General features: G+C 34.7%; 1 protein-coding gene across 1 annotated transcript in view; it reads right to left on the bottom strand.

The window, feature by feature from the left end:
* Window positions 1-13,387, bottom strand: part of Far2 (fatty acyl-CoA reductase 2) — a 92,309-nt gene extending 78,922 nt beyond the window's left edge. Inside the window, exon 1 of the mRNA XM_076854242.1 lies at window positions 13,372-13,387. The gene's annotated coding sequence lies outside the window, so the exon portion shown is untranslated. The remainder of the gene's footprint in view (window positions 1-13,371) is intronic.
* Between the last annotated feature and the right edge of the window lie 492 nt (window positions 13,388-13,879).

Below are 13,879 nucleotides of genomic sequence, written 5' to 3'. Positions count from 1 at the left end.
AACTTGGGTAACTTTGGACAAGCTTTGTAATGGCCATGTGCTTCTGTTTCTCTATTGGCCCCACGATGGATATAACAATGGCACTTCCACTAGAAGACTAGGTAGGATTGAAGGGATTAATTTAGGTAATTGATTAGGACAGGGACTAGCAAATAGTAAATACAATATAAATATCACAAATATTTTCATCATCTTATGAAACTGATCAGATTTCCTATATTTCATGGAACAGATTGTGTGTGTGTATGTGTGTGTGTGTGTGTTATTTTGCTAAAAGATTTTATTTGAATAAGACAGCTTTTGTCAGTCATTTATAATAGCATTATAAATAATGATGAAGTTTATTTTCCAGGCCTAAATAAAAACCAGCACAGAACCTCTAGCACTCTTTTTTTAATATATATATGTATATTTTAGGTGTAGATGGACACAACATCATGCCTTTATTTTTATGTAGTGCTGAGGATCGAACTCGGGCCCGCCCGTGCTAGGTGAGCGCACTGCCTCTGAGCTATAGTCCCAGCCCAGAACTGCTAGCACTCTTAATTGGCCCTTTTTAGTGGGTAAATCCAAGTTTAGAAAAATGAAAGATGAAAACTTTTTCTTTGAAAAACTTTAGTCAGCGTAATCTTAGACCTCTTCTGGACTAGGCTTTGACCTTGCCCTACTGAGACCAGTTTTAGCAAAGAATCCTTATTAGCCAGTTTATAGGAATCTTCCACACCTTTGATATCTCACATCCTCCTCCTTGTTATCTTAAGCAACTTCCTCTTAGTAATTTTCCATCTTCTCCCCACTGCCTCTAAACCCCCATTTGCCCTTATTGGTATTTGAAGTTGAGTTCAATACCTTTCCCATATTTCAATAGTCTTTAATAAAGTCTTCTTTGCTCTTTGAAAAAAAAATCTGAATAATTTCTCTTTAATAATAAAAATACTAAAATACTCTTAAGATTAAAATATGATTAATTCTTTACATAGGGCAATGGGGAAATTTTTTAAAAGATTGGAAAAGTTTATGGTGCTCAGAGACAGATTTTCTTAGGACAGTAGGGTTCTGATTATGAAAACTGACATATAAAAAAAGCAACCACAGAAAATTTAAAGTACTTCCATCATCTGTAATTGTACTATGCATTAAAAATAAAATTCTTAAAGTCAACTCAGTTTGACCCTAAAGCAAAATTGGTGGTAATAATAATGATATATCACTCTTGCCCATACAGCATCATGCTTGGCTGTAGGATTAAATGGTGGACAAAATTGGCTATGAGGTAGACCACTTAGCAGAAAAGGAAGCATCAGAAATAATATGACAAACTGGAAAGGCAAGAAATCAAATATGTGGCATACTTAAACTAGTTAAATTTCAGCTCAGTTTAAATATGTATACTGGAATATGTATATTTATTAATTAATTAGTAGCTATTATATTTGTATTAATTAATAAGTAGCTATAATATTTGTATTCTTTCGATTGAAAAATAACCCCCTAGTTTTCAGACTCTATCAATAAGATTTTAGAAACTGTAATTAGGAAATGGGGGCTATTATAGAAAGAAAAAAATTGATAAGTGGCAAAAATGTCCATTGGTATTAATGATCATAAATGTTTGTCATTTAATTTTTTACAGGCAAATCACTATAAATAGTCAAAAGTCCTTAGCTTTAAGTTCAAGTTGTAGATTTCTCCATACTAATGCCAAATTCACCCACTAAATTAATAGAGCAATGTCTCAAATCATTTATGAGAAACTTCACTTTCTCTCTAGGACTACTATAAATTACAGTCTTTCCTATGATACGCATAGGATTTCTGAAGCTTTCAATTTTGAGGAGAAGATACTAGTGTGTGCTTTCCACTATCTATTCCCAGAAAGAGTTTTGATGCTGCTTAAAATCTGCCTGACATCCATTAGCAGGGAAAACCTAATAGAGAACAGACATGGATACAGGAAGAAAAGAAGGCCCTTAAAGAAAAATTGACAAAGCCAGAGCCATTAAAAACAAATCTTGAATATCAAACAAATCTTGAATGGGTTTTAGCCTCAGTCTTATTTCTAATTAGCACTGTGACCTCTCCGGGATTATTTTGATCATTTGTAATTTGCAGGGATGGTGATCTCCAAGTACCCCTCTGGCCCTAAAACTCCCTGGATTTGTGATGTGTAGTAAGTTCATGAAAAAAGGTTTCCTCCTAAACACTTCAGTCTTTTAGGCTTCTATATTTGACTTCAATGTTTCTCTTTTTTATCTAATTTTTCAGCCTTCTCCAAAAGAAAACATTTTCTGTAGCTCAGTGATAGGAAAGACTAAAGTTGAAGGATAAGAGAAAGAAATGATGTCATTGCTGTGCTCCTTGGGATCTTCTGAAAGTAAAAGAGCTGATGTCTGCACTACAGATATAAGCATTTGCAGAATTAACTTTTTTTTTTTCATATAAACAACCTTATTTCAGTTTTTAAGATTTAAATTGGTCCAAATTTTAATTGTTCTTCTTCTTTTTTTCCCTTGTCACATATATTATAAATGATTCACATATATTATAAATTACCATTGGAAAAAGATTTTCACATATCCATGTTGTGAGCTAATTTATAGATGATCCAGGCACTGAGATAGAACAATGACCTTAACAAAGTCCCTGTTCTTCTGAAGCGTATCTTTTACTAAGTTGTCCTGTTTTAATAATATCCTGAGTTTGTGTTTGTAGAAAAGTATGAAAAAGAAAATAACTACCATATACATTAAACTGATATGGTCCATTTGCTTTAAGAATTTTTTCTCAAGAAAAATTATAGCAATATTAACTCACTGAAGCCTCATAAACCTTGTGAGGTAGGTAATAATAGTATCTACTGTGGGTATAAAATATTAAGTTAACAGGTTTTTATTTTTAGCATTTTAAAGATGGCATCCCATTATCTTCTGACTGTCATTGTTTCTAAGGGAAAGTCATTCATTATTCTTACTGTGATTTTCCTGAATATAACTTTTCTATTTTCTGGCTACTTTAATGATTTTTTCTTTATTTTGTTTTATACCAAATTTTTAAAAATGTTTTTGTGAGTTCATTATAGTTATACATAATAGTGGGTTTCACCCTGCCATACTGATACATGCATGGAATGTAATTAGCTCCACTTCAGTTCTCAGTAGTTTCTCTTTCCCTCCCCCCTTTAGTTATCATTTTCTTTTCATTCATCTTGCTTTGTACAATCTAAGGTTTTTAAATATTTAAATAGATATTTTTAAGCTCAATTTTGTAAATTCTTGGTGGTATTTGTTCAAATATTTCTTCTGCTCTGTTCTTTCCCCTGTTTTTCTTTTTCTGGGATTTCAGATACACAGGTGTTAGACTCTTTGGTATTGTCCCATTTGATTTTTTATGCACTGTTTGTCATAGGGTTTTATAGTCAGAAAGTTTTTTGCTGAAAGTACCAGTTCCTCACTTGGGACTCAGATATCCAATGGGTAATTAACAGTAGGATAAATTGGCATCTCCGCCTTCCTTTTGTCTCTCTCTCTTCTCTGCTGTAAACTTTGGGTCAGATTCCCTCTCAACTCTGCCTGAAAACATGTTAATCATCTAAGAAGTATCTGTCTAAAAATTGGTAATAGTATGTTGTTTAGTCCTAAATTTACCTAATCTATCTCAATTCCCTTTAAGACTGAAGGCACCAAGATAAGAGTAACTAAGGCATTTTCAGTATTTGCAGGGACATAGTAATCAACAGATTATCAATTGCCGGCTTTTTAAAAACATCTTGTTGTGGGCCCCTAGGACATATAGAAGTACAGAGTCAGTGCTTCAAAACTGAAGAAACTTATCCTGCCTTTTTGACTTATCCTTTTCTCTAGTAGTCACTTTAGATTCCAGAGCCTTGCAGAAGATCACCCCATGATGAGACTGCTCCCCTAATTGGGACCAATTATCCCAAGATGGAAACTGAGGCTGCTCCTCTACACAGGTATAATTATCTCATGACGGGAAATCAATTGCCTCCTCAAGCAATAACAACTTCTCTAGGACCTTGCAGAATCCAACTTGAGATAGCAGCCAAACAGACCACAGTTTGACGCACTGTGCTTAACTACTCATACCTTTTGACCCTCCCTATTAATGAAATTCTTTCCCTATTTAAACCTGAAGCTCCTGTCTGTACCCCGAAGACAGGGCTGAAGACACCAGTCTTCTTGTCTTCCTCATAAGGCTATACTGAATATTAAATTTCTTTTCTACTTTACCATAACTTTGCCATGTACCCCGAAGACAGGGCTGAAGACACCAGTCTTCTTGTCTTCCTCATAAGGCTATACTGAATATTAAATTTCTTTTCTACTTTACCATAACTTTGCCATTTGATTCTGTTTTGGAGTGAGTGGCTGGACCTGGTATATTGGAACTCCCTGAGGTCAGGCACCACTGGCCTTGGGGGATTATTAACAGTTACCATGTTCAGAGTCACCAAGTTCAGTTTTTATCTTTCATCTCTTTGCTTCTGTTTGAATAATTTCTATTAGTATGTCTTTGAGTTCACAGATCCTTTTTTCCTTTGGTGAACAGTGTATCATTAAATCCATGTTCATTTTGGATATCTCTCATTCCGTTCTATAGTACCCATGTTTCTTTTCCTTCTCCTCTTCTTCCAACTTTTCTTCATTCCATTTCTCTTATGCAGTTCTGCACCTCAAATCTATTTCATAGTCCTTTTCCATTAATTTATTCAACATATTTGTCACAGTTACTTTTAAAAGGCTTTCTTATAAATTCCAACCTCCTCTGAGTCTCGTAGGAACTATTTCTATTGATCCATTAAAACCTAGCCTTGAATGTCAAACAAAACCCAGTTTTTTTTTCTCTTGATGATGGGAAGATCATATGACTTATTTCATAAGTGTGTATGTATAAGTATATATGTACATGTATAAACATAATGTCCCAGCATTTATGTATGTATGTTACACACACATACACACACACACACACACATGATTTTTTTAAAATGCTGAGACATTGTGTTTAGAAGAATCATAAAGACTGGAGTAAGATAGGGCATCTAATAGATGGAGGCTCTCTTAGATAGCTAGGGAGAGGTTAACCACTTTTAGACAATCAGGAATTGAGTTTGGTTGAGGCTAAGTTGACATTTTGGTAAGTTACAGCTTACATCTGGTTTTGAATAACTTTAGGATTTCCTGTGTGTGTTATTGACTTGTTCCTCTAGCATTGCTTCAGGCTATAAACTCCATGAGTTAATGGAAGTCTTTCTGTGCCTTTCTCAATCCACCTCCAGCTTCCACTACTGCTTCCTCTGTGAATACAGCCAGTCTCACCAGGGGATCAGGGCAGCCAAGAAGAATTAGCTCTGTGTCTAGGGTTCAGCTCTTATGGTTTCCATCTGTCATATGACTAAGGTTGCTGTGTATTGTTCTACTTGTTTCCTCTGCTCTTCAGAAAAGTCTGCAAAAGTCCAGCCAGATTCTGTACTCTCCCATGCTTTCAGGAAAGTGGCCTTCAGAGGATTTATCCCTCTCCAGATTTTAAATGTTTTAGACCATGCTCATCTTCTGTTTTCTGAAGTTAAAAAAAAAGTATATATAATCTACCTATTTTTTCTTCCATTTAGCCAGAAAGTTTCAATCTCCTATACTTTATAGGACTAGTAAAGGTCAGCTTTACTGAAGAGTACACATATTTTTAAAATGTGTCCTTGTTTTAATCTTTAAATGCTAAGCAGTGATTAGAGATTCTCATCTATGTCCTTTGCTTGGCCTGCAAACTGCTGTGGATACCTTAGAAAACATTCTGTATGGCATATGAAAGTACTTGTGGACCCTTTGATAGTTTTTTCCTAATATGATGTGGGAAGTTTAAGTAATTTGGAATTGCTAAAGGAAAAGATTGAATTTACATGTTGGTATATTAGGGGAAGTCTAAAATATTAAAATGTCTGGAATTAACTTGAAATGCTATCTGTTCTGGGATTTCAAAAAGAACACACAGTCTCTGAAAGGCTAACATTTATCAGTCTTTTTTCCTGCTGTTTCTTATTACCTGCAGGTTGTTATGATGTAATGGTGCAAAGTGCAGGTGATGCAATTAGGAAAAAATTTTTTTTTTTAAAAATTACTGGGAACTTACATGTAAAGTTTTTGTAAAAGTTCTCCCCTTTGAATCAGACTTAGATAATAAAGACTGTGAGCTCATAGCAGCATCTGCTATTCACATGAGAACAATAAGAAATTTGCAATCAGTTTCCCAACAACATGGTAAACTGCGTATGACTAGAATCATAATGGGTGGCAACCAAATGGGATGAATTTTTTGATAATATAAAAACATAAATGCATCAGAAAGAATATAGTAGTCATTTGGTAGAACATTCTGAATAAGACTGCTGAAGAAGAGGGATTAAAAATATCTTCAAGAAAATTATTATCTAGCCTGGAGATACGCAGTATCAGAAGAGAAATGTTTCTAGACTAATTAAGTTAAGCTAGATCTGACACTCTGGAAATTGTCATGGTCCTATCAGAAAAGTTTCATAGACTCATTTAAGATCTGAATAATATTTTGCTTATTCAGAAAGACAAAGAATTTGTAAATTGTAAGTTGAGCTTATGTTATATATCATGGAAACAACCCAGCCCAGGGAATGGAATTGTGGTTCCCCGATCAACTGACAGCTTCTTGAAAGACAGACTGACAAATAAAGATGGGAATCTCTGACTTTGATGTTGAAATATGCTCAAATATACTCAAAAGTAATGGTATTTGTGAAGGCAATTTAAGAGAAACTTTGAGCTAAGGACTTAAGTAATCATGACATGAAACTTCAGATTGTATCTATTATTAATCCAAGGCTCTCTGATGTTTTCTTATTCAAATTATTGGTTCTAATTACCCTGCCATCAACTGCCACTGAGTTTGCCACCTTGGGGTTATCTGAGTAGAGCTGGTAAATTCAGTTGACGGGAAGTTCATTCAATGGAGTCAAAGTGTGAATGATGGAGATGGTTTGGTTGATGGAAGCACAGATTGTCTGAAAGACCATGACGGGGTATAGCACAGGGAGGATGGGTGGGGACTGATTATAGACAAACTTATTTCATTGTGATCATTTATGAAAGGGCACTTTATGGCTCCTTGTTCATATCTGCCCTAATTTTGTGGTGCTACTAAAGTTCTAGGGCCCCATTCGTTTCTGACATTGGATGCTACAGTCAATTGGTTTTACTCATAGTAATTCTATTCCAGCAATGAGTATCACTAAAGTTCTATTCAACTGTTTGTTCATAGCTACAATAAGTCACATGCTAAGGGGTTTAGATTTTGTCACTTTGGAGTGAGGTAGGACACCAGATGCTTCTGAATGAAGGAATTATGAGACAGATATTTCAGAGAAGAAGTTGATGAAATATGCACTGTTATCAGGAAGAGAGATTGAAAGAAAAAGGACCAATTAGTATATTATTGTAATTGTTAGGTAAGAGACAATGAAACCTAGATAACAGTTGTGTTCTCATGGGAGGAAGAGGGACAAATGAAAACCACATACAAAAGAAAAACAATAATTAATTTATTTAGCACTTAATTTGTGCCAGTTAACTGTTCTTTACACATTCCTATTTTGATTGATAGAGGCAAGCGATGTTAAGAAATGTGCCAAGGGCTTTCAGCTACTAGAAGCAGGACAGAATCCAAACCCTAGTTTGACTCCTGTAAAGACTATATTCTCTTAACCATGTAGCTATACCAGGGGATCCAATTCTTAAGAAGGCAGAAGTAATTAAAGAAGTTTAAGCGATAAAAATTGGGAATGCAATTTTGGGGGAAAATGTGTTGTTTAGATATTCCAAGTTTGTAGTATTGGTTAAATAGAGAATTGCAGATTAGTCAGGTATGCAGGCAGGAAATTCAGGCCTGGGGATCTGGAATGAAGTTAGGAGATAATGTGCATTTGGGATAGAATACAAATGGATAATTTTGCGAAGTGACAGAAAAAGGGGAACATAAGAGAATCAGGTAAAATATAGCATTCTGAGGAACCCTAAGTATAGAAGATTAAAAATAGGACACAGAGAAAGCAGTTAAAGAAGTAAAAGAGAATCCAAGGGCAGAAGGCGTAATCATAAAGTGGAACTATCAAGGATGGTGATTAGGGTTAAATGGAACAGGTTGGTCAGCAAAAATAAAGACTAGAAATGGGTCATTAGATTTAGCAGGGTTTTTTTTTCTTTTTTTCTGAGAGAATACATCATTTCTTTTAGTTTGAAGGCAGAGGTAGAAATAGAAGCCATATATTTTTTTTTTTTTTTGGTACTAGGGACTAGACCCAGGGGGGCACTTAACCACTAAGTCACATCCTCAGCCTTTTTGATTTTTTTTTTTTTGGGGGGGACAAGTTCTTGCTAAGTAGCTTAGGGCCTTACTAAATTGCTGAGGCTGGCTTTGAATTTTCAATCTTCTTGCCTCAGCTTCCCTAGCCACTGGGATTACAGGCCAGATTATAAAGTATTTGGCATTATGCTGTTTCAGCATCAAATTAATATATTTTTATTTGAAGTATATTCTCAAGTATGTATTTATTTTCAATAATTAGAATAAAATATTTCTGAACATACCTTGGGAATTTCAAGCTGTCATTTTCTAAACGGTTAACCAAAATATCACTAATACAAACAGAGGATATATCAATGATAGGTTGGCATGTATTTTTTACTCAGATCAAGTGAAGTCTTATTGACAGGTCTTTCATGTTTTTGTTAGAGCCAGGGCACCTTTGCCAACAAACAGAAGGATGATTCTGGGAAGGATTTAATGGCAGGTACAGTACATCTTCGATGTTCTCTCACTTCCCTCCTTGTACCCATTTTCTTTTTAAGTATCATATTCCTAAACCTGTCCCCAGAATCACTCAGATTTTTCCACTTTTTATCATTTTCCAGGATATGTGAAAGTTGTTCCTAGGTTCCATAATTTTCTGTTTTCCTTAAAATTTTGTTCTTGTTCATCATTGCATTGCTTACAATAGAGAAAAAACTGGAAATAAATATATTAAGGAATAAGTCTAGCCATGAAATGAAAACTTATAAGGCTATTAAAAATGGCTGGGATATAACTAAAAATAGAGAAAATGTCAATATATTAAATGAAACTGAACAAACTGTATTCTGCTTCCTAAATTAAGAGTAACTTATGGAAATAGTAGAATAGAATTTATTTAAAATTGGATTTCCCTGAAAATAACACATGATAATAAGAACAATATTAAATAGCAAGGAGTCCCATAATATATCAGAATACTCTACAATACAGGCAATGTCCTATAGGAAGATGCTCCCAAACTACTATATAAGACTCACTTTTCATTTTTGTCATTTGAATAATTTATAGAGAATGTCATGTCTCAACACAAAATTTAGATTTTTCCATTGGGAGATATAAAAAACAATCAGGCTGGTTTCTTTCAGAAGAGTTGAATAGAAAATTCAAAGCCAGCCTCAGCAATTTAGCAAAGCCCTAACAAAGACAACATGAAAGCCCTTCAATCAGGTTCAGTATCATTATATGGGCTGTACGGTTAGTTGATTAATGTGGCTTGATTATATGTCACTAAAAAAATATATGTCACTAAAATTTGTGATAGTTAAACAGAAAATTGAAGATTTACTTATGTTTCATTTAATAAGAAAAAGCTAACATGAAACATCCTCCTTAAAATGATGATAATTAAATAAACTCAGTAGTAAAGCAACTAATAAGAGAACTAATGCATGTCAAATCAAGAATTCAAGCTATTTGAAATATTTCTTGTGAAACAACTTATTTACAAAATAATCCAAAATAGTGATATTTCCTAGTACATACAACATTCAAGTTGTTGTTAACGCAATTGCCTTTTAATTCATTTAGCATTTTATAAATACACTCCATCAGCCCTCTAATGTCCCTGTGAGTCAAGGAGAAGAGTTTTTTTATTTTTTATTTTTTTGCATATAGGATATCTACACAAGATATCACGACTATTTTAGGAGATTGAATAATTCATTGGGAAAATGGAAATAGAATGCAGCTCACACTCTTTCTTCCTTTACATTAAGTTAAAATTTGGGGTTGTTTTATGCATGTACGCAGAAAACTGATCTCAGAAACTACTATGATATTACTATAATTACTAAAAAAAAAAAAGGGACTAATTATAGCCTTTTCTCATTAGGGTTGAAATCCAAATGATATGACTCTGAAAATATGCATATTCACATGTATACTGAACTTGCTAACACACCTACACACACCACATAGTATGTTTGCACCATTATTCAGATGAAGAAAGTAGAGGATCTAAATACTTTTCTGGAAAACAGAGCACATTATTGTTAAACAAGTCTTAATATGTCTATTTCCCTCATGCCATTTTAGTTTTGGTTAGAAGCAATTTGCAAAATTAAGAAAAATCTTTTTTGTATACAAGATACGTGATGGAAGGTAGAAATCTTGATTGGTAAGAAGGCATTTATACTCTGACTGAATTTAAAAATAAAGTATAAGTTTCTCTTTTGGGGATTAAAAAAAAAACAACAAAACTGAAAATTTCGGAAGGATGCATTAGTATCTGCAGACATGTGTTCATTCATTCATGCTGCGACTCACAGGCTCCTATTACAAGCCTCTATGGCACCTGTGATCATGTCAGAGCTTAGCTTCACACAACTTGTCTAGAGAAAAATATGATGAAAAGTTTTTAATTAATTTTAAATTAAATCTAGTAAAAATATTACTGCATACTCTAATGCCCTCCAAAACCAGGGTACAATTGTTGAGGTATAGTATAAAAAATGATGTGTTTAATTCTATACTAAGTGGTACTTCTGTGACCAGAACCAAGCTTTGGGTATTCCATGGGAAAAAAAGATCTAATAAACTAGAACACATTTGATGGAAATGATCATCAAGGTTAAGAAACTCCAAACTATGTTATAAAAGTAGTAGTTCAAAGAACTCGAAGGCTAGTTTGGGGACTACGTGACTCAGAAAGGATATGACAACGTGAAAATATTCAAAGGACTGATATGTGAAAAGAGAATTAGATCCGTTCTTTCTTATTTTAAGGAACTGAACTATAACAAATGGGTGAAATCTATACATACAGTTCAGTTGAATAAAAAGTCATATCTTAATCATCAGAGTTGCTAAAGATAGCACAGGTTACCTTGGAAATTAGCAGCTATATCCAAGTAGAGTCTGAAAACTCACTTTGTTGATACAATGTTGAAGATATACTCAAGTATCTGATGGATATTTGAGCTATATGACATGATCATTTCTTTCAAACATGAGTCACTGAATCTGTGATGCAAGTTAGAGCAATTTTAGGATCACACTAAATTTCTTTATCTTTATCAAAGTGTTTGAGTCAATAAAGAATTTGCTCTCTAGGTGATCTTAATTAACATGGCTATTTAGAGGAAAATGTTAAGCTCTTGGTGTCATAGTTTATTTTGTCTTGTTGTACTTGTTGCTCCATTTCTTACTGTGTTAGTTGAGTTGCTGTAGCAAAGTACTGCAAATTGTGTGGCTTATAGCAACAGATATTGTCTTGCAATTTTGTAGGCCAGAAACCCAAAACCATGGTGTTGGCATGGTCATATTCTCCTGAAAGTGCAAAGGAAAGATCGGTTCTAGGGCTTTCCCTTAGCTTCTGGTGTTTCCTTGACTTGTGACAACAAAACCCAGAATGCACATGCTTTTCTCATGCATGCACATGTCTTTGTGTCCAAATTTCCCCCTTTGATAAGGAGAATACTCATACTGGATTAGGGGTCCATTGCACTCCAGTGTGGTCTCATTTTAACTATGTATATCTGAAATAACCATGTTTCCAAATAAGGTCACATCCTGGGGTACTGGGTTTAGGGATTCCACATATGAATTTTGGCAGGATATGAACCAATTCTTAAAACAAACTTAATACCAAGTTGTTTAATGTTTTTATAGCTATGATTAAGGAAGTTATAGGGGAATTGCTTCTCATAGTTTTACCATTACAGCTAGGTAAGTTCAAGGGGTCAGTTGCTTGTTTTTGACAGCACAGCTCCTGCAATAGGAACAGAAAGCCTGGATTTCAATCCTGGGTCATCCAGTTATTAGCCATATCACTTCACTTCTCTGAATATAGTTTTCTAAACTTGTAGGTATATTTAATTGTTATGAAATACTTATGTGACAATGTCATTATCCATTAAAAATAACCATGTACATATATATATTACATAAAGTACATACATATATTACATAAAGTAAAGCACTCTGAAAAGTCCTTAGAAAGAGGTTAGGCAGAGATTCTCTATCCTTTTGACTGGGTTATTTGAGAACATTAACAAGATATTCTGAAGAAGAAGAACGCGATTCAGTAGAACTCAGACTACAGATTAGCTCACAAAGATCTAACCTGCTCTATGAAAACCTACACACACACACACATACACACACACACACACACGCAATATAGGCAAAAAAGAAGTAAATGACTTTCCCTACTTATATGAATAATACATTTTTACAAGAGTTAAAAAAAGTCAGATTTGGGATTGCCATTTTAGTACTCTGCCACATTAGTATAAAATGAATATTTAAAAAGAAAACCTAACTAGCTATAGGAAATCCAACAATTCCTGTTATAGCTGATGCATCCAGACTGTCTATTTTTTATTTACATTTTTAAATTTTTAAATTTATGAAGGCCAAGCCATTGCCAGCTACAGGGATGGCCACCTATGGCATGGCTCTACCTGAGCCTATGTACCACTGGTAGGTATGAGTAGGCATGAAGAACTTCTACTTCCAGGTCAGTCTTGGAACAGACACTAGCCAATTCCCAGCACTGGACAGTGCTTTGAGTTTCTGTTTCCTTGATTACAGTATCTATCACATGGAAAACATTTATAAACCACCTATCATAACAATTGTTATGATACTGATGAGATGAAATGAAATCAGTAAAAGAAACAAGGAGAAGTCACAAGGTTCGTCAAACTAAAAAAATCCGTGTATGTGAGTTTGGTGGGGCAGGGTTGAAACTGAAATCGGCTCATTTAATTTTGAGTTCACCGATTTTGAGTTCTTTCACACTTTGCAGTGTGTGTGTGTGTGTGTGTGCCTATCTTTCTTTGTAGCAGAAAAGACAATACATTTTTTAAACTAGTGGAGAGGAAGCAGGCCCACACCATTCATTTCTACCTGGTCGTCCTAGCAACCTCAACTTCCAGTTTTCTGCCAGCAGAACTGGACTTTCTGGGGGTAGCAATGACTTACTTCTTCTCAGAGTCTTAGGTGGGGGTCACTATTCCCACTACTAACTCCACTGACCTGCATCGATTATTAAAAAGTCTCCTCAAGGAAGGCATCACATCCTGAACTGAAAGGGTTCACTTCCAGATGACTTGGAACCCAAACTAGTCCAGACTCAAAATAAGTACAGTGATGATTGTCCTGCTCCACTTCATCTATGGAAGAAAGAAAAATGTAGTGAGAGAAGACAAAAAGCATAAGAATGCACTTGTAAAGTCAAAACGCATTTCTAAAGATAAAAACTGCTGAAAATGCTGAAACCAGAGGAAAACATTTCGCTGTACATGAAACTGCATGATCTCCTTTTTGATTAGAAACATTATGTGATCCTCAGAGCTTTCCAGTGGATCCCATTTGGTCTTCTCCTGTTTCCTATGTTGTACTCTGACCTCAGTTCAGGTCCAAATTACCATCTGCCTAAATTTCTGCAATATCCTCTAAGCCTGGGCCTGACTTCTGGCTGGCCTTGTTCTCCCCCTCCAGAAAATCTGTGTACTTTTCTGTTTTGCCACAGCAAGGTTGCATT

The sequence above is a fragment of the Callospermophilus lateralis genome, chromosome 4 (genome assembly GCF_048772815.1).
Source record: "Callospermophilus lateralis isolate mCalLat2 chromosome 4, mCalLat2.hap1, whole genome shotgun sequence".
Classification (NCBI taxonomy): domain Eukaryota; kingdom Metazoa; phylum Chordata; class Mammalia; order Rodentia; family Sciuridae; genus Callospermophilus; species Callospermophilus lateralis.
The sequence above is the reverse complement of the archived record's forward strand: the minus strand, read 5'-3'. Positions and strand labels throughout refer to the sequence as shown.